Consider the following 25,322-nt stretch of genomic DNA (forward strand, 5'->3'; position numbering starts at 1 on the left):
ACTAATACTTAGACTTTTAGATTTTAAGACGCTTATATTTTTCATTTTTACTTTAACTCGCTCCTTTTGAAAACAGATATCTATAAATTTGAAAATACACACAGATATCTTTAGGTCTTCCAATTTTAATAATATTTTATATCTCATCTGAGTATACATTTTTTTACAATTAATTGACGAAATAGTTTACCAGCGTCTTCGGAGTACAATACTATACTACGATCGACAACCCGCCTGCCAAGCGTGGCTATTATGATATATATCTTCGAGGAATGCTTACGCCTTGCAGTGGGCGTCTATAGGATGAAGCGACGAAAGAACACTCTAAATCAGGGGTGAGCAACCTTTTTTGGTCGGAGGGCTGCAGTTTCAAAAACAGTGGGCCAATAAAAAAAAAGTATATATCCAAGGTTCAAACCATGTTCTAAACGTAATTTATGTTCGTAATCAACCGATTTACAACTAATTAGACACTTTTATTATCTTTAAAGGCTAGATTCTAGCATTTTTTTTAAATACAAAAATAAATTAAAATTTACCTGCCTCGAAGGCCGCATGCTGCTTGCGGGCCGCGGGTTGCTCATCCCTGCTCTAAATATTAGATAGTAAATAAAAACGGAATTATTAAAAAAAAAACTATAATACTTTATTTTTTGTATAATCTATGAAATATACATAAATTTCTAAAGTTTATGCTGTATAAAACAATCAGTCGGATGGTAGCATGAAATGTGAGTCGAAATATCACAATTCTCGATTAAAAACGAGGAATTTAAGCATTGAATATTGAATAATATTCTAACTGCATTTTTATTGGAAATTTGTTTTCAATATCGAAATGGATATGGCGGGCGGATACTTTGCTATGTTCACCCGTTTTCAAATCGCATTTGCATGAAACCTATTGCATACGCTGAATATTTAAAGCGGCTATAATGGTTCGGTTCTATAAAATAGCCAATGCCGGACCACCAACCATGTATTTGAATTAATACTTGCCTATTTATATTGGTTAAAAAACAAATAAATAATATAAATATTTACGTAATAAACACAAAGTGACACTCTGTGTTTGGCACTATTCGGTGTAACATAACTCCTGAAGATGCCCCGTGGAGGGGTGAAACACGTGTTGAGTAATTTGGTGGTGGCGGTTGTGTGATTCGCATTGTTTGCCGCATACGCATTTGTCAGCGGGCTGGCTGGCGATGCACTTTATTGCACGATTACCACTGCATGTGCGGAAGTAGCTAAATATTCGTCCTTTTCTTACTTAGGATAGACTTCCGCGAGGTAACGCCTGATTCCATTAAATATTTAAGGTAAGAATTAATCTCCTTTTATAAACTTATGAAATGAAATCAATCATGGCATATTTAATATTTATATTATTAAAATTATTTAATTTATCTCTCGTCGTATTTATTAGCCATTGTCTAAAGTGCGGAATTGAATGCGTAGTATTTTTATTTGGAAATAAATATAGTTATGGATAACGTACTATAGCCGTAGTTTTTCGTACGGTAGGAAAAATATTTAAATTATTTTTATATAACCTTTTCACGTATATAAACAATTTTTATATAAATTATTTTTAAATACCTGATGATGACTTAAGAAAATAAAATCGACAAGCTAACTTTTTACATTGTCTTATTCTTTCTATCATACCACAATCCACAGGTGTGATAGATTACTGTTGAAATTGATGCTGTTAGCTCGGGGGCTTGAATGGCTTCATCGTTATTGAGGTCACATGAACTTATTAAAAATTTTGCCAGGGCAGTCGTGCTCCCTACTCACGATGACGTTTGAACGCAGCAGACAGCTCTACCTGAGCAGAGGTATACAGTGTTTTGATGTGTTTACGGCTTGGGACAATGTTGCCCATGCTTGGCGAACCAAGGGATTCAAATCCTTCCCCGAATCGTCCACGCTGTTCGCTGTTAGAAGCCAGGAGGCCGCCCCCAATACGGATCGTGTTGTGTAGTGAGTAATGTTTTGGCTATTGTGTAGAACGCGGTATCCTGTGTGGTGTCAAGTGCAATGGTTTTTGATCAAAAATTTGAAATTAATAAAGATTGCAATTGAAATGAACACAACTACTCTCGGTTTATGCAAGAATTATACTAATAACCTGTAATGTCTTCTCAATATTTTAAAAACAGGAGGAGCGCTATCGCGCTTTACCGCATTCTTGGTATACAAAAAAGGAAGCGCTATACCGTTTCGCACTCATACTGTTAACACATGATATGAGGGCAATGTATTTTTACATGCTTTGCAATCTCGCTGGCGCGCGATTTTTCATATAATCATACATTTAAGTAAAACGCGAAGAAAATTTCGTTCGTATAAAAGATTTTTTTTTCAATTTACTGCATTTTTTATGAATAACCAAACGATGCGATTCAATGAAAAGCGCCAGCTGCATGCGTATATCGGCGGCGAATCGTATTCGCATGCCAAGTGTAGATAAAGAAATTTAAATTCTTAATAAAATTAAACCATAAGAAAATAAATCAGAATATATCACAAATTTCTAAAATTGTAAATGTCATTAAACTATTTATTAAGTATAATATATATCATTTCAGCACTTGAATTAAATATAAAAATTATACAAGTACATACCGAAACAATTCATTGGCATGTTTAAAAATATTAATAAAAAAATAATTTTAAAATTCGAAATTAAAAATCTTTTCTCATCTTTTCACAAATGTTACATCACTCCGACATTTATTTTCAGAAATTGGCAGCAATTTAAAAATTACGTTTTTGCGTCGTTAATAATTTAAAACCTGAATATATTATTTATACGACTTTCGTAGTGTTTTCCGTCAGCAACAAATTCATAATAGATTTCTATTAGCTTTAAGAGATGAAACTTAATACTTTGCAACTATTTACAAGTGGATTAACATAATCGTACTGATATTTAAACATAAAAATACATGTGTAGTAAATAATCGATCTATTAAGAATTAAAAAAAAATTGAAATCTCAAAACATTGTTTTTTTTATTTATATAGGTGAGTAAATGTTTATTTGACTTTATTTAAAAATCTCATTTTTGTATTTACATAGATAGCAAAGTTAATGACATTGTACACGTTGTCGAGAACCGTTAACTATTATTCAACATCTAGAAAAAGATAAATATTTAACACGCTTAGTAATAATAAACGCGACACGAAGTTGAGGAAAATTAATCTGTAAATACAAAACATTGACACTGGTGTGGATGCAGTTAAATCTCTTCTTCTTCCTTCCCTTTTCCCTTTATTTGGGGTCGGGTCTCCTTATCAATTAGCGCCAGGCCACTCTATCCTGGGTTGTCTGTGCACCAAGTTAAAAGGTTTCCAGTTCCTTTCTGATATTAGACCACCACGTAGCTTTTAGACGCCCTCTCCCTCTTGGGAATTCTGAGAGGCTTAAGGCAATTTTTACCACGTGGTCATCTGGTTTTCGTTGAATGTGGCCATACCATCGCAATTTATTTTCCTGTAATTTACTGGGTATCGGAGCTACCTTAAACGAACTTCTGATATATTCGATATATATGATATATGCAGTTAAATCATATTTTATTACATATAACCTAATACCTCGGTAGCCTTACAATCTAGTGAAATAATAGAAATTATGGCCGGTGAGAGGCTTTTAAGGGAGCTCCAATTTAATTTCTGTAATGAAGCCTAGGTTAAACATCTTCAGGTTTGTCGCCTCAAACTCTATGAAATATCAAATCTCCATCATAATCTAAACCAAAGGACGTCTAATAGATATTCGCGTCTTTGATAGATTTCTGATAGAACAGAAAACGGCCTGCATTCGAATTCTCCTATGGTTACATGTCCACTTGGTCGATATACGTTCTATGCTGTGCTTTCCAGTATAGATTCTACTCCAGAACCTGAAAACCGCTAGCATCAAGTGTTAAGGCATCATATCTTTGATGGCACTTTCATAGTTTCCAAAAATATTCCACTCGGATATTTCTGCGTTAGGTAAATCGGATATATTTTTATTTCGTACAGTCAACATCATATAAATTCCGAAAACGTTTCGTCACTGTTAAAAGCTTTTAATATTGAGATTCTTTAATATCCATCGACACAGTTTTCAAGCTGCGGAGGCGATTTAAAAAATAAGCTTACGACTCAACAAGTAGCAACGCAAACAGAACTTTTAATTCCGCAACTCACGTAGACGAGTTTAAACTGTGGAAATTGGTTTCAGTTAATTTGCGGACCGCTTCCCGTGCCGTCGGAATACTTGCAGCTACGTGATCTAATTTGTGCTCTGGTCCCTTGAACATTGTGCGCTATATGTTTTTCTCCGATACAACCTGTTTAATGAAGGATAAAGGAAAGGAATAGTTGGAGCGATTTGCGGAAAATGACGTCATGCCTTTTTTCCATTTTTTTATATATGTTCTCCCTACCATATTTGGGTCAGCGGCTTTACATTGTATCCTTTATTTTGTTTAAAACGTTTCAATTTTATTCGTATTTCTCCTTTCATCCTCCCCATTTCTTATATACTCTACTTTTATCCTTCACAATCTCTTTCTTTCCTTCTCTTTCATATCTTCTTTAACACATCGCCTTCCTTCCCTCGTTCTCTTTCCTCGATCACATATTATTACATTATCACAGTATATTTGACTCGTATATAACTTTCATTTTAATTTTAATTCCTAATGATAATTTTTTTATCGTCCTAATTACCTTTGCTTTTGAGACTAAAGAATGTTAAATAGAATCCCAAATACTCGAAGATGTTAAGCGGATGATCACTATCATAGTCTATTTATGGGGACATTCTCTCTCTAGTAACATCGCGTAAAGAAAATAATGACTCACCCTTGTTTCTTCGCTTATCTAAGCCTTCTGAAAGAGCTCGAGCTTTATTACCGTAAATAGATCTAAGTTATATGTCTTCAGCTTTGTCTAGAAACTTGTAACGTGGCGAATCATCACAATTATAATTTCCATCATAAGATATCCACTCCCGGGCATGGGCCTTACCATAGATGTTACTAGAATCAGTAGAAAGAGGCGTGCGTCTAGTGTTGTCCGATTTGAACAAGTTTGTCTGTTTACCGTTTGGATGGAAGTTCTGTATTATGGTTACCGTGTATCCAATGCAACTTCAACTCGCCTATCCACAAAGCCATTTCGAACACTTTTTCATCAACGGAGCTTCTCATTCCTTATTCAATCTCGTAAAATAATATCGATGAGTTTGTCAACGAAGTCCAAAGGAAGAAACTTCGTTTCACTGTCGTAAGACATCATTAATAACATACTACCATCGTCTTAAGGCACTAATCGGTGTAACATAACTCCTGAAGATGCCCCGTGGAGGGGTGAAACACGTATTGAGTGAATTCCACAGTTGTGTAATTCGCATTGTTTGCCGCATACGCATTCTTCAGCGGGCTGGTACACTTTGTTGCACGACTACCACTGCATGACTTCCGCAAGGTAACGTCTTATTCTATTAAATAAAGTACTGATGGATATTGAAGATATTTCATAGTTTCCATAATACTGTTCAGACAATTCGATTCATAGATAGGGGAGCTCAATTAGACTCTGGATTTATTGTCTTGACGTACACCAGTGTTCAGTATAAATGATTCAAACGATACAGCACGAATACAGCAGATGGTATCTTTTTATTAAGCGGTAATTTTACCAGCGATTCTCGCAAAAAGCATACCCTGACTTTCTCTTTGAAATAGATAACGGTAGGAAAAATATAGCCAATATAGATAGCAACTGATGTGGCATTAATATATAAGTCAACCCTTAATTGTTCTGCATCTTGTTTCTGATTAAATTAAATTTCCAACATCCACTTTTTACTCTAGCTGGCTTAAGAACAAACTAATTTATCTTACGATCCTTTACAGTGTAGAAACATTCTACGTTTCTGTCTTTAGTCTGCGGTCTCTCATTTGTATGCAGACAAGTATTTACTTTAATTGCTTGTACCTATGTAACCCGCCTTGAAATGCCACTTTACATTATATAGCAATTCAAATTAAATTTATATTCATCTAAGAAATGGCTAGAAAAACTAGGTTATTTTTATTTTCATTGCAATTGTTTGTACATTTTACTCCATTATAACTTACTTCGTGTCATAACGAAGTTATTTATGTAAAAAAAAATTAGCGAAATTAATAACGCCGTTCCAGATTTTTGAGCTTAACAACACATTGTGCAATTTATATTCTAAAGTTCACTTAGAGAGTAATGGAGAGGACTATGCTAGAATTTTCGCTGTGAGATGGAAAAACAAGACCACGGACGTAGGTCGAAGAATTGCTCGTTTAAAGTTGTAATAGGCGAGGCACATAGCTTATGTGACCAATGATCGTTCGGACCGAGGGGTTCTTGAGTGGCGACCACAAGCAGGGAGACGCGGTAGGTAAACTGTTGACATAGCTATGGTCGCGGAAATTCGCAGGAGGTGGCGCTTTTTGTGAGCGGCCTACATCTTGCAGTGGGCACCCTTTTTTCCCTTTTCCTTTTATCTTTTTTTTTCTCGTACCTCTAACTTTTTGGGATCAGGAACTTTATTGTTCAATAATTTTTTTCAGTCTTTACTTTATTTATCACTCTCATTCAAGCGTCACAATATCTTTCATTCTTTACTTTTGTCCTTCACAATATCTTTCGTTTTGCTCTTTTATACCTTCTTTCTTTCCTCGCCTTTCTTCCATCATCTCCTTACTCTAAGGTGGCTAGTTACATTTTATTTATTTTTATTCTCTAATTTTATCTCACATTTATTTTATCTTTATTTACACATTTATTTTACTTTCTTAATTCTTTATTACACATTTCTTTTTCTATTTCTTATTATTAGTTAACAATTTATTTTGTGCAGAGTTTATTAAGTACCTTATTCTATACAGTTTTATTTCTTTCAACCGTATCACTCGCCACCCAGTGGACGTCCTTTGGCTAAAAATAAAAAAATAATAATATATGACGAAGTAATAATCTTAGTAGTTTTTTTCTTTAAAAGTGCGCCGATAACTTCGGACGACATTATTAACGTAATTTTGACTATTTCACAAAGTCTCTAAAATTCTTATTATATTCAACTTCTGCGGTTCGAGCCTCCACTCTCGCTATAACACCGGTGCATCGTTATTTACCTTTCAATAAGGCCGAGAAATATTTCCACCTTCAAAAATAATATTTAACAATCATGACAAAATGTGTATCATTCTTTCTTTCTTTCTTTTTTTTCAGTCGATGGACGCCCACTACAAGACATATGCCTCTCCCAAAGATTACTGATTGATACGATTTTACAAAACAGTTAGACGTATCTGTATATTAACCTATTTTATTTTTAATTTCATGTTATTTGCAATTGACATTTGCTTTCTAACATGAATATTTATGAAAGTAATCACACTAAAACCCTCTCTGGGTTTGTAGTGGACTTCAGGTTTTTTTATGGGCCCCGCTATTGACGACCTCTCCTTCCACCCCCTATTTAATTGGGAACAGGGTTTTGTATTTCTTAATATTTTTTTTTCACTAGAATTTTTATTTTCGTTCTCGTCTTCCATAGTACACAATATCTTTTTTCCTCCTTCTATCATTCTACAAATCCATCTTCCTTTCTCAATCATTCCATTCCATTCATACATCCTCAAACACTACAGTTATCCATTTCTATTACAGTATCACAGTTTTAATTAGTTTACTTATTTTCTCGTGTGCATCGATTTTATCACGGATTTATTTTTCATTTTTTTTAAATATCAATGAATCTATTTTAATAACTTTACAATGTTTTATCCACCTATGCGTATTGTGCAACTTTCCTAAGGAATTTGGGGACGCACTCTCACTTACCTTATGTTAGAGCCCGATGCTCTGTGAGTTATTGATTTTAAGCAGAAAGATACCATTATTGCACATTTTAAGACTATTACTATCCGTCGCTTCAGTCGATAGATACCATTGCAACTCATACGGCTCCCCTAAAAATATATATAGAGGATATATCATAATTGCTACGCTTGGTAAGCAGATTAGTGATCGGAGTGTGGTATTATGGTACGCAGAGGACGCTGCTGCCAGTTCTCTGGAAACTTATAAATAGCAATCCTATGTAATCAAAAAGTGTGTATTATACAAGATTGCGTTTCGGGAATCGAACCTATGATCACCAGTCCCGATATTACTCTTAAAATCACTTAAAGATATAAAATTTACCTATCTTCCTCAGCATGTTCAATGTTACGTAAATCATATATTGACTCTGTGTTTGGCACTAATCGGTGTAACATAACTCCTGAAGATGCCCTGTGGAGGGGTGAAACACGTGTTGAGTGATTTGACGGTGGCGGTTGTGTGATCGCGTTGTTTGCCACATGCGCATTTATCAGCGGGCTGGCGGGCGGTGCACTTTGTTGCACGACTACCACTGTATGTGCGGAAGTGGATAAATATTGGTCTTTTTCTTACTTAGGATGGACTTCCGCAAGGTAACGCCTGATTCCATTAAAAATTTAAATCATATGAAACAAGTGGGGGATAGTTACTTAAATATGTGACGAAGATAAGTTATTTAATTAATAAAGTCTGTGAATCGATTCACGACACCGGTCACGCGTGGAATATTATTTATATTCATAAAGGGATACCCTTAATTTGTACGCAACGGGACAAACACATTAAATATTGTAAAGAGACATTTTAACGAGTTGTACCTGTATCGATTTTTTGGAAATAAACCTTAAGGAAGTGGCATACGTATTAAATTTAACTAAACTATGTTTTAAGTCAACACATAGCTATGACCATTCACATACTTATATCACAATTTTTTACATCTTACGAGATTTATTAACAAGTGTTGGATTCATATTAATGGCAATAGTGATAAATCTAATCAATCTGCATAATAAATGTGTGTAGTTTATTAAACATATATTCGTAAAATATATTTCAAATACAGACTAAATATTCATTTAGTGATAAGTTTTTGAAAGGTTCTCGAGCGACAACCAAAAGCCTGTACACGTGAACCTAGCCACTTGACGTTGGGTTAGGTTTAATAACATTATAATAATTAAACCTCTATTAGATTCACGTGTTACCTTGCGGAAGTCCATCCTAACTAAGAAAGGGACTAATACATAGCTACTTCCGCTATGCAGCAGTAGCCGTGCAATGAAGTGCACCGCCCGCGAGCCCACTGATAAATACGCGTGCGGCAAACAATGCGAAACACAACTACCACCTTTAGTTCACTCTACACGTGTTCACGGGGCATCCTCAGGAAACGTTACACCAACCAGTGCCAAAAACCGAGTCTTTGACTCGTTGTTTGCCGCACGCGCATTTGTCAGCGGGCTGACGGGCGGTGCACTTCATTGCACGACTACTGCTACATAGCGGAAGTAGCTATATATTAGTCCCTTTCTTAGTTAATAATTAAACCGTAAGTATGTAGTGGCAGTGGTGGTAAAGAGCCGGTAAACGCAACGTGGATAGGCCCCCCACTAGTTGAACTGACGAAGTCAGGGTTGCGGAAGGTCGCTGGATATAGGCAGCGCAGGATCGGTGATCGTGACGATTGTTCTTGATGTCTATGCCTTGCAGTGGGTGTCTGTGCACTGATATGGTGATGATGATGAATAAGGCTTTGGAATTCATTTCTCTAATTACCGTATTTTGTTGTGGGCTCTTTCTTAGTCTTATTTTAAGTTAAAAATTGTTATTATGAGGTGAAGCTATAAAACTAAAAAGAGTTGCTTCGGAATTTAAAAACATAATCATCATAGCATTGTCGGGGTATTTTTTAAAACAGCGGTTAGTGGAAAGTTTTTTTATTTTTTTTAATTCAAATTCCGAATAATCGAATCCATTTCCAGCCAGAATTATATCCGCGGCCAGTTCCCATCGTGCACTTAAATAGCACGGCTTATCCGTTGCCGCCTTCCCAAGTTAAAGGCTTGTAACACGGGAACGTAATTGATGTGTATGGAGAGGAATAATAAATTGCTTCATTATTGTTTTAAAAATATCGTGCTACTTTTATACAATATATGTGATAGTGTTTTTTTAGTGTAAGAAATTTTTAGTCTTAATTGTACAGGATAGCTATGTGGTAGAGAATTGAGACATGCGATCGTAGCGGATTCAGTTAATTAAATTAATAATAGTGGTCTAGTCATATAGCAGTCAGAAAGGATGGCTGCTAGGACCTTAAGATGAGTGGAGAACACGGCGGTAGTGGGTCCATATGGTGGACAAAAAACCTTGATAAGACAGTGTCCGCTTTCAAATAGATCTTATTGAAAATCTATAATATGAAGGATACTTATTATTAGTATTATTATTATATATAAACATATACTTAATACATTTATGTAACACGAGTTTAACTTTAAACCTATACTCAACGGTAGCTTTCACGTACAAGCTACCAGTGACCCACGTTTACACAAAGTGGAGCAGGTAAATTTTATTTTAAAGAAAACTTTATCCCGGAGAAAAATGAAAATAAAGAACTCAACAACGTACGGCGGACGCGCGGGATGTGAAACAGAATCCAAGTGTATACTACTAAATGCAGTAAGTTGAAAATAAAAATGCGCGCAAAAAGGATGGACTTAACTACGTCGGTATACTCGGGAAATACATTTATAAAACTGTTTTTAAAAATACTTTAAAATTTATTCTCGTTTTACTATCAATAAAAATAAGTACTTTCGTGTATTTGAATATTATTTTTATTTAAAAGTGTCATTTTTTTCTCACAGTCCTTGTGTAATTGTATAACTTTAAATTTTATTGATAGCGCATGTAAAAGGTAGTGGTTTTGCGCAAATGGTCAGACAATATTATCAGTACAACACCTTCATGTTTTAATTATGAATAAATTTAAGATGAGCAGATATGTGTGAAGTTTTAGTAATAATTTCTAAGAATATATATCCTAGTAATTTAAAACTACTGTATATTAAAAAAAAGAGTGATCCATCTGTCTTGTATATACATGTTCATATACAAGACTACTGTTACTCTGCCTTCTGATTTAACGTTAGAAACTTTATCTGTGTCAGATTAATGAAAAGTTTATTTTATTTTTTAATTCTTATATAATCATATCACTACTGAAATCAAAAGTAAAGTAAAATTGACATTTAAAACACCCGTGCATTAGGAAGGCAGTTAAACATTTTTTTTACTAGGTTAGTAGGACTGCCTATAAAATTTGCCAAGCGTCTTTTTGTAAAAATTTTGGAATAATCAAATAAATTTGGAATAATGGGCCAAAATCGAAAAATATTTGAAAATAACTTGACTGATATCGATCCGCAACCACTGTATTCGTTTAATTTGACTCCGTGCGACTTCTAGCTATTCAGCAAATTAAGAAGATAAAAACCTTATCTAAGATCTTGAAGGCTGTACAGAATGCTTAGAGGGCTTGACTTTGTAAGAAACGAAATTGATCGGGAAGAATAAATTAAGAATTTACATTTTATAAACAAATTCATTTTACTTTTTGATCTCAGTATTATATTGCATTATAGGATCATTTAAACCAACACTTGTATATATCATGAGAAGAATGCTATAAGAGCCCAATTTAAACTAAAATCATATTGAATTCCTCTATATGACATTCTTCAACTTCAAATTACATGGTTTCCAAAGGCACCTTGATCTGAGAAGAGCCCACAACGTATCTAGGCATTTTTTTTTGTTTACTGTTACAATATTAACATTACACTAGTTAGAACAATTCATTTCCTGCAGCGGGGATAGGCCTCCTCCAGTGAAATATAAGTGGTGTTATGTTACGCAAAGGACGCTGCTGCCCATCCTCTGGTAACTTGTTGGTGAGCAGTGGTAATCTCACATAATTAACCTTCAAATGCATGATTTTTATTTAAAAATTTTAAAATTACATATTTTGCAGATAGGTAAACTACAATTCCGAGGAAAATATATTTATACATGTATAATATTTCTATACTTAATTAAATGATAAACCTTATGTTGCAGATATACAACACTATGCATTTACTGCTACTTATACCGTTTAAATGGTATGTTGCACATTTTCATCATTATGCATTTAAGGGTTAATGCACACTGTATGAACTTTAATAGATGGTATCTCGGGAATCTAATGCGAGACCTACAATCGGAAATCTCGATAGTCTAGTGGAAGAGACGATTTGGTTACGAAGCTTTATCATAACTTGAAAAATCATTCACGCTTGATCATGAATTTTTTACAAATTTTTGTTTCATGAACTTTTTACATTTATTACAAATTGAACTAGAAATATTACACACGAGTGTATTGTAAGTCGTACACAGTTGCTTATAAAAAATATGAAGCCTAAAGAAACGTATAAGAAACCTTTCTTTATTTCTAGTCCTCACCTATTATTTTTCCTAAATGAATAAATATTCTCCGTCATACTATTTTCCTCATAAATTTCTTAGTCTCTAGATCACATTTTATAGATTGCATGAAAATCTCATTTTTCTTTGTATTTATTGTGTATATTACACTGTTTGTTTTCTTTTACTACGCTTAAATGTAAAAAAAAAAAACAAATTTTGACATATGTAATTATCTTGTTCAACAAAGGCTGTTCCTTCAGAGATCACTTGTTTTTTTTACTTATTACCTCCCTTTATGCATCGTACTTAAAGGATAAGTTATCAAAAGATGTTTTCCTTAAATAGGTTGAAAAAGAGACGCGGTCGGTAAGCCTATTTACGTCGGGTTTATCTCGTTAACTGGGACGGTGTTCGCTAAGCGCCTGCAAACTTTTGTGCGGCAACAAACAAGATTCGTTTTCTTAATATTTTGCATTACGACTTTTCACAGGCGCTCTCTACTAGTTGCATTAAATTTAAACATAATGATTTCAAATTTAAAATGTTATTACTGTTCGTTTTAAAATCACTTAATTCAGTTCAAAGATATCTGTTAAAGTTTTTACGTGTCTTTAATTTGTTTGTATATTCTATTAATATCAGATCATTTATACAACTTGTGTACATCATGAGAAAAATGATAGACATAAAACATAAATTAGCATTAACACGTAAAACGAACTGACTTAGCAAAAGTCATGTCAAAAACGAAAGAGGCCAGGCGCCCACAATAAAATAAATTTAAGTTACTCTATAATGGCACTCTTTAAAATAAAATTACGGGGATTCCTAACATCCCGATCTTTATATCACCTCCAGAAGTTTTATCATAATTTCGATTAATTCAATATTAGTCTTTTCCACTTAAACATAATCTTAAATTAACTTAACTTAAATAAAGTGTTTTTCGTCCTCTTTTATTGTGAGCATTATTAATACATGTTTTAAATTCAGATAATCAACATTTTAATATACTAATATATAAAGAATAACAGGTTTGATTTACGAAATTCTCCAATATTATTTAATGAAGAATAAAGAGAAATATAGACGAGCTTTGAGAGGGCGAAATAACGGAAATTCCTAATGGCTTCCCTAGATCTCACTGTCTGAGGACCGTTGATAATTGTCACTGTATTTACGTTAAAATTCCTTTATTTTATTATATTATTTTTATCTTGCGTTAAGATAAAGTGGCTGTATTAATAGGCGATGAGATGTCATTAACTTGAAAAGAGTGCCTCTGACATTGACACAGGATATAAGAGAACTGTCAAGGACAAGCGACAGCCAAAGCTGAAGTCCCAAGGAGGAGACTCTTGAACCAAGTCACACCAGAGCGTCCATCTGAAACTCCTGAGAAAGCCTTTGAACTTCGGTACCTTAACAGAGGTTTTAGGCAAAGTCCCTTGTCCATTTCGACCCTAGAAATCTGCAATTGCCACTTGAACATCAGTATAAGCTAGTCCAAAAGAAATCGAGGACTTAACTAAATTAAATTGAAAAGATTAGTTAACAAGATTAACGCTGGCTACAATACTTTAAGCTCCTTTTGATGATTCAACAACTTTAATAATTACTAATTTAAGTAAGAAAAGGACCAATGTTTAGCCACTTCTGCACATGCAGTGGTAGTCGTGCGACAAAGTGCACCGCCCGCCAGCCCGCTGATAAATGCGCATGCAAACTCTGTGTTTGGCACTAATCGGTGTAACATAACTCCTGAGGATGCCCCGTGGAGGGGTAAAACACGTATTGAGTGATTTAATGGTGTCAGTTGTGTAATTCGCATTGTCTACCGCATGCGCATTTATCAGCGGGCTGGCGGGCGGTGCACTTTGTTGCACAACTACCGCTGCATGTGCGGAAGTGGCTAAATATTGGTCCTTTTCTTATTCAGGATGGACTTCCGCAAAATAACGCCTGATTCCATTAAATAATTACTAATTTACTTCTTTTGTTCTCTTATAACTGAAGATTGTGATCTCCTGGATATGCAGTAATCTCTTTTTCATTAGCCTGCGTTACATGTTTTTGTTTGGCATTGTAGACCGCATCGTTTAGTTTGGTGTCCAGTGTCAAGAAATATGTTATCTTAACTGATAATTGGTCTTAAGATGCAACACTTATAATTAATGTTACAGTAGTGGATTTAATTTTTTATTATTTATTTGTTGTTCTGTTAGACGATTGCAGTTTACCTGTTGTTATTTATTTATTCGTGAATCCATTCATATGTACAGTAACCATTTAGAATCTTTTACAGTTGTCACTTGTGTACAATCTATATTGAAAAGAGAATTAAATTAGACTTCTGTTTAGGGGAATCTTGAATATATAGCGAGCCCTCAACAAACATAGACAGTATTTTTTGGTGATTACTTTCATAAAAATTACTTTAATACAGCTCTGTGTAATCTGGTATATAATTAGGAATTACCTGGCAAATAAATAATTGTAACACCTTCAAAATTGGTTATAGCCTTTTTTAAGTTTTTATTTCGGGTTACAACTTTAAATGACAGCTTCATAAAGTGAGTTTTACGAGTCGAACCGACATTAAGTTATGGGCGAGTCCTTTAATTTGCCGAACTATAAACATGTTTTACGACCGCTCGATTGATTGGCAGGCCGTCGTAAACAAAGTAATTACGTGTAACACGGTTCAATTTACGCAAATGTTTACAGAGTCTTTCGGACACTGCCACCGAATTATTGATATTATAAAAAGGCTTTCAACATTCATACAAACAGAACATCATTATGGTGAAACTAATGTAATCTATTTACACTTATTGGAGATCACATTTTGATTATTGATTGTTTTACGAAACAAATCTAATATATAAAATTCTCGTGTCACGGTGTTCGAACTTGAACTCCTCCGAAACGGCTTGACCGATTTTTACCAAATTTTTCATGCGTATTTAGTATGTCTGATAATCGGCTACTATCTATTTTTCATACCCCTAAGTGATAAGGGTGGTCCACCCCTAAATTTTATTTTTAATTTTTTAGACAATTTTTTTGGTTTTTATTTTATTATGATACAGCATACAAAAATACATACAAACCTAAATTTTCATTCCTCTACAATCAACCCTTATCTTATATTTGTTAATTAAAAACTTTATTTTTTTGCAAAACAACGTTTGCGGGATCAGCTAGTTTTCATATAAAAAGACTATTATGTATCTGTTAGCTATGCTGGTACTGTTAAAAAATAATTCTTCTCTCTCCTTTTCTAGCTACCATACGTGACGACTACAAATTTTCATAGTAGATGAGCAAAAGTGTCTTTCCAACATATTCGCAATGAAAGAGATAGACGAAAACTAGAACATATATGTATATGTACTCCAGGTGATAAACAAAAAAACCAGGCTCTCAGCCTCCGGCAGCTTAGCTGGCGTAGACCAGCTATGGTAACGGCACAGTTAGCGAAGTGGCTGCTTAGAATCTATTGCCGCGAATCCTTTTCACGTTCGTGTTGAAAGACGTCCACGCACGAGGTTGACACTTTTCGATTTTAAAGATGATAATTTAAAATTCTCATTTTAAGTAAGTTAGCGTAATTTTTATGTCAGTTATTTATTTAAAACCCAACATAAATTTTTGTCAATTGAAATTAAAAAAAATACACTAAAATTTACATATGACTACAAAACTTAACACAGTAAAGTGTACAGATGAGAAATACAGTTAAATAAAAACGATGTAAAACCTGTAGTGTAATATTAAAAAGAAAACCGCAAAACATCAGATACACGGTCATCCACACACATGTTCCGTGAAGGCTCGGCAATTAACACTTTACGTAATTAACACGTACAACGCACGCCGGAAATAACTGGGTTAATTTTTTTTTTGTTTTTTTTTTAACTATTGTATCAGTAAGGCGTTATATTTTGTCTGTCTGTTTATGTGTACTATCTACACTTCGGAATCTTAATACTCAAATTAAAACTCAACAACTCGCTTTTACCATTGTCGATAAATTATTATCCAATTGATTTAAGACTGTCACTTCAGAGCGAAGACTTTCCCCAAAAAATATCTACGGGAAGCACTCGTCACCGTCGTTTTGTCTTAGTTATACGTAACCACTTCGTGTAGTCGCGTATTGTTGTATAGAATTGCTTCCCGGAGGCTTTTACAGGTTCATTTGAGATGAATTTACAAAGCGGAAGGGTCCGTGAACTTGCTGTGTAGTTGCCTTCCCGAGTATGCTTTATATAGTTGATGAATATTTAATGGAATCAGGCGTTATTTTGCGTAAGTCCATCCTAAGTAAGAAGAGGACCAATATTTAGCCACTTCCGCATATGTAGTGGTAGTCGTGCAACAAAGCGCACCGCCCGCCAGCCTAATCGGTCTGTGTTTGACACTAATTGGTCTAACATAACTCCTGAGGATGGCCCCTGGAGAGGTGAAACACGTGTTGAGTGATTTAACGGTGACAGTTGTGTAATTCGTATTTGTTTGCCGCATGCGCATTTATCAGCGGCCTGCGGGTGGTACACTTTGTTGCACGACTACCACTGCATGTGCGGAAATGGCTAAATATTGGTCCTTTTCTTACATAGTTGATAAAGACCCATAACATTAAAGCCCTTGAACCTGACACCTGTTCATTCTTACTTCGTATCCCTTACTAGTGAGGATTGTGATTATTGTTGGAAAGCTTGTCATTTTATCATACGTTATGTTTGCCGGTCTTCGACAGTGTCTATTGCTTTATCTACTATGGTATCAAGCGTGTTTCCGATCTGTTCGGACCAGCGACTGCAGCCTTATGGTCGCCGTTTATTCACTTTTTCGGTGATTAAAACAATCACCGTCTTTTCTATTTGAACGAAAAACTCAAAACTCCGATATGTAGAGGAAAGGCGAGGTTTTACCACAGCTCTATTCTGAAAAAATGGAAACTAAACTGTTGCTGAATGGTACTTATTGGAGAAGTAAACAAATTTAACATCAAGTAAAACCTTTTTGTGGTATTTTGACTATTAATGTCTTGTATTTTATTTTTTAATTTATTGTAATATTCGATCATTGATGGTTGAATTGTATGTAATTTTGTAACACTGACTGTAGTGCAAGTATTTCACTCTATTTTTAACGCATTCCGCCTTAAAATTGCATTAGATAGACACTATGTTAAATAAATTTATCGTATGAAAGTTATTCCCATACGAGCATTTCAGTAGTTTCAGCGTAAGTAGGAATTAGAAGATATGACCTAAGGGAGACCACTTTCTAGACTTCCGCCTGTAACTAACCAAAACGTTTGCTTTGGGAGGCAATAAAAAACTTCGTGGTTCACTTGTAGCTTTAGTTATGTATTTACAACTGGGATATAGGACCTAGGCTGTTTGAATTCGAAGAATATAAAAATAACATTTTAAAAAATCTTTAACTGTGGTAAAGGCGTTGAATAATTAAATATGCTTTATATTCTTTTTTTAAATATACTTATTGACACACGAGTTGACACCTTTCTTCTTCACAGTCGATAAACGCACACTGTAAGGCATAGGCCTTTCTCCAATCGCCTCTATAACCTGCATGCGCTGTCTGCATGCGCTGCTTGCATGCGCGGCCTGCATGCACTGGCTGCAGTGGTGGTCTACCAGTTACGTTGACATTCTATCTACAAAGAACTGATGAAACCTGAGATGCATACATGAGAAACAGATATTTGACGACAAACGATGTAGATGTCGAGAAAAACTTAATTTATTATTAAATAATACATCTAATGTTAAACACTTTGCCAATTGTATTTTGTTAATAAATGAGCAATAGTAGCCTGGCGGTATATGTTTAGCGATCGCAGACCACGAGTTCGATTCCCGGGATAAAATATTTTATAATTAACACTTTGTGAATGAATTATATAGGATTGTCACCGCTTACAAATATGTTTCCAAAGCCAGAACAACAGCGAATTCTGTGTACCATAATGTCGCACTGCGATCGCCAACTCGCATGCCAAGCATAGCGATTTTGGTATCCTTCCATAGATATCTATACTTTGCAAAGGATGTCTATGGGCTAAAACCATCAAAAAACATATAAAAAAGAGCTAGTCTCTATATACAAAAAAAAATATTTTCAAACATGCTTAAATCAAATAAACAACCCTGCAAAATAAATAAATAGTTTATTATAGAGCAATAATTACCTCAATTTTTTTAAATTATATTAAGGTAATATAAGTAGATTAATGTTTATGTAAGTTGATATAATTTTTTTTTATTTCTTCTTTTTTAGGCGTACTTGTAGTTGCCAGTCATGGAAAAGTTAACTTGACTTGTATTTATTCTGGTTGCTTTTTATTTGCATGTAAAATTGTTAATTTTGTAGTGAAATCCATAATAAAAAAAATATAAAATAGAATACCCGAACGAATTTATTTATTTATTAATATTACTTTCAATTTTGTAGTCATGATTTGTGTACGCCGTGAATGCAAATAGAACCTTATTTGAAAGGAACTAGAATCAATTACTTTCAAATCCGCTATTTTTCCCGCTTTCTATTTCTTTTATGCGTCGTACATATTTCACTTTTTCTCGATAACTTTACACCTTCTCTCTCCCCGCTTTTTTACTTTTTCACCATCACCTCCTTCGATTTTCACTTTTCTTCTTTGTTTTTCACTTTTTTTTCAATATCATCACTTTAACTCTTTCACTTTAGGTTATTTCCACATTTTCTTTCGGCTTTTTCCTCCTTTACTCTCGTGCTATGATAGTCTCATGAGCGTATGTTACCGTAGTACAAGCTTCTCCGCATACGGTCGAAGCGTTTGTTTCAGCGCATTGCAGTGGAATAATTTACAGACGCCAATGCATTGATATTATATTGATCTGATAAGAATCAAACTCATCGTCGCTCATAATGAATACAAAAGTATATCTTAGAGTAATATACAATTATAAGTTCTTATCAAGAATGAAAATTTGAATACATAATTGTTATGCATGTAGTAAAAAACAGTAAATTTATTAATATAAACAGATTTTTATTCGCAGTTATAGAATGTTTAATAGAAAACGGTAGGCTTTTGAAAGTACAACCATATTTCTATTTTCTCTCTATTACCTATTTACCTTTATCACGACGTAACTTTAAAACGATTCTACCGGTTTAATACATTTTTTATAATTTCGATGATACATTTTGAATGGTTGTTATGGAAAAACTTTAAAAAAAAATTGAAAATTTTTTGACAGATATTTGACAGTTCGCTATGAACTTCGCGCGTTTGTCATTTCACGGCTTTATATTGTCGTTTTAAAAGGCATCAGTCAAATTTGCCTATCATAGCATTATTTTTTTTATTTTACATTTAATCAAATAAATAAAGTGATCTATTTTAAATCATCAACAACATTATTTCAGCCGTAGGACGATATATGACGTCCACTACCTCTAATAGATTTCACACATAGATTTCTAATAGGATCTGTGTGAAGTGGCTTCGAGTCTCTTTCGACGATCTTAACAATATGTATCTACCTTGTCGGATGACGTCATACACTGCACTATCTATATATCGGTTCGTAATCTCCAGTCCAGAACCAAGGCTCTGACAGCCATCTGTTTTACGCACTATCAATATTATATTAATTTAATATTTCTATTCAAATGCGATGGGCTAATAACTTCTAGCAGTACAAAGATATCAGTACAATTCGTAAATAAATAAATAAATATCAAATTACAAAACTCTATGTTTACGATTACCAAATGTCACGTTTAAATATGTTAACGACGCCATCATTTCGCAGCTGCGGCACACTAATTGACTGTAACTCCGCTAAACGTTGTTCTAACGGTCACTTTGCGACTATTTGTTCGTATCATTTAAACAGTCTATTGAATACTAGCGTTTGTTTAACCGCTTGTTTGTGACGCCGCGTCGTTGGTAATTTAATTCACAGATCACGATGACGTGGCCAGCAAATTGACAGTTTGAAGTGATAGTAGGCAAGCCACGTTACTTTAAGGTTCTGATGTGTAGACCACGGACCAGAAATACTAACAGATGTCCACAAACAAGATGGAGAAAAGACCCTGTTAAGGTTGTTGAAAGACGCAAGATGCAGGCTGCTTTCAAGAAGATGGAGGCTGTGGGATCTCTGTCCAGCTTTGGACGTCTCACATGCTGAAATGTTGATGATAAAAAACCACATTATCAATTTTTATTATTTATATCTTTACTCTCTTATCTTATCTTATTTAGTGATTATTTGTGTAATCGCTACCGTGCTACCAAAGGCCGTTGGGGCTGAAGGGTTCTAAAGTTGTGACTCTCAGCCGGTAGACGTGGCTTGGATAGGCCCGCCATAGGTGACCATCGACACTGTTAAGGTTACGGGATATCGCTGGAAGCTGGTAGTAAAGACAAGTCATCGTAGTGATCTTTGGGGTAAGCGTATTCCTTCCAGTGGGCGTCCATCAGTTGAAAAGAAGATTACTTGAGTCATGAGAAGAACGAATAGTCCAATTTAAAAATAGAATCAGACTGACACTGTGACTGTATCTTCCAAATCACAGCTACAAGAGTTCCAAACACGAATTGTTCTGTGAAGCAAAATAAATCACAATAAATTTAGACCGGGTTTTGTTACTTCCGTGATAATTTTACATTATCCTTAATACGGTATTAAAGAAGTTTATACCAAAGAGTATTGTTTAAAAATCTTTCACATTGCAATAGATTTTATTTACATTTTTTGATTTCATAAAATTTATACATTTATTACGCTTTAATACAAAGACATTACATAAGAGTGCCAATACACAAGCCTAGAGAAAGGTTATGTACTTCGCTTTGTTAATATATTTATTGTACTCTTTTCAAAATAAACAAGATTGTTATCTATTTATATAGGCTATGTATTTTTAATTCATATAATTGATAGTGTCATTGTGTATATAAATATTAAATTTAATTAAAGTAGTTTTAGCATGATAGTGTTACCGAAATCGCTGTACCACGCCTTAGGAGAGCACGGCGGCGGGTGGATAAATAGCGTAAGCGAAATAAGCGTTATGGCGGACTAGTGGTACAGAATGGTCGATGTTCCCCCGTCTCGCAGCACACCTTCCTAACGCGCGGTATACCGGTTTCGGTAGCACTGTAAATGAAAGGTTACGAGGTCAGATTTTTTTTTTGCATCTAGCCGTTATTACAAATAAATTATGAATTATTTATTCTCGTGTACTTTTTGTTCTTTACGTCATTAACTCCGCGACGAGGATCAAAGCCGGCGCGCGGTTGGTGAAATTACAAATTAAGTCAGCTTGCGTACAGTCTTGTCCGGGCGATTATGGCTGCTATCAAGTGAGACAGGGATGAGAAGAATTAATGGGACGACCATAAAGGGAATAGTTTGCGAGGTCGTAAATATACTTTATGAGCAGAGGTCCGTCCACTTGATGGACAGTCGTTTGTGTGAGAACATTTACTGACCTACGTATACTGTTTCTACACTTTAATCGCGAATTAAATTGACATAAAAAAGCTCAACATGCACATGGTTAAAATTTTAACTGTGACATTTAAAAAAAAAGAAATGAATAAGATTATAAAAATAGATTTTCGGAATAAATTTTTCAAAACAATCCATCATTCCTTTTCCCGGGCACCTTTTTTAATTTCCATCCCAGAGTCACTGAAACTAGTGTAGTTTAAAACCCCCACCTAATACACCCCCCACTTTGAAAGCTCTGTGGGTAGGTGAATACCATTCTTCAGAAGGCGGTCGAGATGTGCACCTTTGCGCTGACAGCGTCTTGACCAAGCGGTACGACCTATTTATATCAAGTTCGGCTATCTCTGTTTTGACCTTGACAGTCTGACATAAAGAGGCCTTAAACCTTCAAGCGACTTTTCCACATAACTGCAAATGATGGCATTTCCGATCTCTTTTGCCAAGAGTTGCCGCTCTGACTGCTATACCCGGTATTCCACGAGCGTACTCGCCTCCACAGGATTCCATTCAAACCTGCACATACCTATTATCCATATTAACCAGTGATATTTATTTGCTTATAATTTCATATGTCGAACTTACAACTATAATACTGAATAATTAAAGTATAAACATTTGTACGTACGTATTTTTTTATTTAACTTAATACTCTTTATTGTACACGCTAGAAAATATATACATAGTTGCATAATAGTAAAGAAAAAAGTGCAATGGGCGCTCTTATCACACGTGGCAATTTCTTCCAGATAACTATAGTATGGAAATAGTAGAAGTGTAACAAATTTTGTAAACTTATTAGATTTACTTTTGTTATATTTTTCTTTACGTAGCCTTCACCTCGAGTACAAATTTAGACTGTGGATCACATAGTGAATCCCACATTTATCACTTATCACAATTATTAATGTGTTACTATTAATTCGTTCCTGAAATAAATTTAAAATTTAGTATCCCAAAGACTAATAAAAAAATTGGTCAATTTATGACTTGTAAAAAAATCAATCCTTTATTAAAAGAACATGTTTATTTATACAAAAATTAATAGTTAATTCTCGAGGTCAAAATCAAATTGTTCGTGATATTTCACAATGAAAAGCATTTTCAATTTTATTCGCCGTCAAAATATATTTTAATTGGCGCAATAATTCACACTCGTAAACGAATGGACACAACGACGACAATGACGATAATGTTAATTTATAATTATTAAAATTGTCAAATGGGATATTAAAAAATATGTAAAGGGATATAAAGCGAAATTGAATTTATTTTTGATTTATTTAATATCATCCTCCCATTGTTCTTTTATATTTTAAAATATGTATCGTTAAAACAGTTATTAAAGAGAATCGTCATCTTCAACCATTTAGCTGTATTACTGTATAACTGAACACTTTATCTATGTCAATTAGAAAGCCGTATTCACATTGACCGGTTAAGAATTATATCATTTTTATGTAATACGTAGTATACATCGTCACTCGTGCAACCGATGGCTGTCAGCCGAAAGGTAGACGTGGCGTGAGAAGGCCCCCAAGAGGGGGACCGACTAAATAGTAAACATCGCGCGGAGTCGATAGACGCGGGTAGAACAAGTACGATAATCGTGGCGATATGTGGGGAAGGTATACCTTCCAATCGGCGTTCGTCAACTGAAAAGAAGAATACTTATCTACGCCATATAAAGAACGAATAGCACAATTTAAAAATAGAATAATTTTAGTGTCTCCTATATCTTTCAAGTTAAAGCTACTGTGGTTCCAAACACGGGTTGTTCTGAGACAACATGTAAGATCGCGGGAAGTGACGTGAGCAGCGCGAGACGGTCATGGTGGCGATATTTAGGAGAAGCATATGCCTTGGACGTCCATCGGCTAAAAGGAAAGAAGAAGAAGACAATTTAGATAATCTAATCCGTATGCCACAATCATGTGTCACAATTGTTAACTATTCGATTACACTAATAGAGCAGGTGTACATATTTAAATTTGGATTTTTATTCATTCATTTTGTAACCTACACTAGTGGTCACAGAATCTGATAACTAAGTCAATAATACGTGTGCGTATTTCCTGAACCGCTTTCTTTGACTGGGCACTGTGACCACAGCTTTGTAATTTACTTTGATATTATTGGTCTAAGGGGTGACAATGATGTCGCTTTAAGAACCATATACGCTCTTTAAGTGTTATATTTTTATTTATGTTATATATATTTATATATATATATATATATATATATATGTGTGTGTATATATATATAAATATATATATTGTTTTGTTTTTCCGCAAAAACATCCATTATGATATTAATACAAGATATAAAAATAAGCTGTATGATCGATAATTTTTGTCTTAAAAAATAAATAAATCATATATGGCACAAGGTATAAATATGTACAATAAAATTCCACAATCAATTTTAGATCTGTCACCGAAAAGATTTACAAACTTTATTTAAAAATATTATTGAAAAATGTATATTAGTCTACCCAGGAATACTATACTGATGTTAACGTGTGAAATTAAATGTTTTGATGCTCACTCAGGAAGCTAATTATTGTCAAGCATTCTTAATAAAACTATATATTTGTAAAGAGCTTCTGTTAAGTTTCTCGCGGCTTTTCTCAGCATAACTACCTTCATAACAGGTGGTAGCTTCCTGTAGGGACAACAATGCCGCCATTTTATAAAGATTGTCGATTCAAAAGTGCTTGTAGCAGCCTATTCAAATAAAGAATTTGAATAAACAACCAAAGAGGTTATATTAATGAGTTACTTAGCAATCTACTCGAAGAAATTGTTAATCTCTTCGGGGCAGAGTCGTTTAAAAATTAAGAAAACAAAAATAAAAAAAAAACATTTTGAATTTAGAATTACTTTGGCTATGAAACAGCAAGACTGTCATAAAATTTTCATTCATTACATTTTATTATTACCACCTTTATTAACAAGTTTATAAACTATTGCATTATGAAACAACAAGTGAATAATTATCATATATTACATGATTTACAAAACCTATATGCTCTTCTGGAATCAAATCCGCGACACATGATCTTAAGTGTAAATTTGAATTACACAATAATGTACGAAACCGTTTTGATTCGTAGACAATCTTTGATCTTTTTCAAGCAAGAAATGCATTGTTTCAGACAGTACTACAACTGGTAAAGCAAACAGTAAATTCTCCTCACGCACCGACGGTCGGAGTTGCGCAATTTCTCACATCGATGCGCAAACTGGACTGCAAGCTCGCGCGTACTGCGCAAGTGATCGCTCAAGCGCATACTGATATTTACAGTACTTAATCTTTAATTCTACTACAAAGAACATTATGCGATAATGACACCCCATAG

This window comes from Battus philenor, unplaced genomic scaffold, assembly GCF_028537555.1.
Source record: "Battus philenor isolate CCGP_79_NKW_IND1 unplaced genomic scaffold, ilBatPhil1.0.hap1 SCAF_7, whole genome shotgun sequence".
Taxonomy (NCBI): domain Eukaryota; kingdom Metazoa; phylum Arthropoda; class Insecta; order Lepidoptera; family Papilionidae; genus Battus; species Battus philenor.